Genomic DNA, 493 nt, shown 5'->3' with positions numbered 1-493 from the left:
CGGTCATGCCAAACATTAAAATTATCAGTAAACTTCTAGTTTACTATAGTATAAGTATCAATAATTTTAATTTTTGTGTAGTACATTTCAGAGGATAAAATGAGTAATTTTTTCAATACACACTTTTACCCGATATAATAGATGTAATATAAAGGTATTCAGTACCTCTTTCATTCATTGTCTCAATATGATATCCATTCAAACGAATATTTTTAAAGCTTAATAAGTTTCTTTGAGACTTAGTAGAAAGCAATGCATCTTTTATTATAAACCTTGTTCCTCTAAGTAGTGAAATATTGACTCTTTCGGAGCCTTCAATTAATTTTGTACTACCAGATATTTGATTGACATTAGCTGTTTCCATTATCAAGTGGGAAAAATATTTCATGTTTTTAAATATAATGTGCGTTATAGTACTATCTATTAGACATATATCTTCATCATTGATCTTGGGTCTAACCAGATGAATATCCATATTTTCTTCAAGAAAATA

This window comes from Theobroma umbraticum, unplaced genomic scaffold, assembly GCF_002168275.2.
Source record: "Theobroma umbraticum cultivar Fairchild unplaced genomic scaffold, ASM216827v3 scaffold_67.0, whole genome shotgun sequence".
Classification (NCBI taxonomy): domain Eukaryota; kingdom Viridiplantae; phylum Streptophyta; class Magnoliopsida; order Malvales; family Malvaceae; genus Theobroma; species Theobroma umbraticum.
This window is presented reverse-complemented; position numbering follows the sequence as displayed.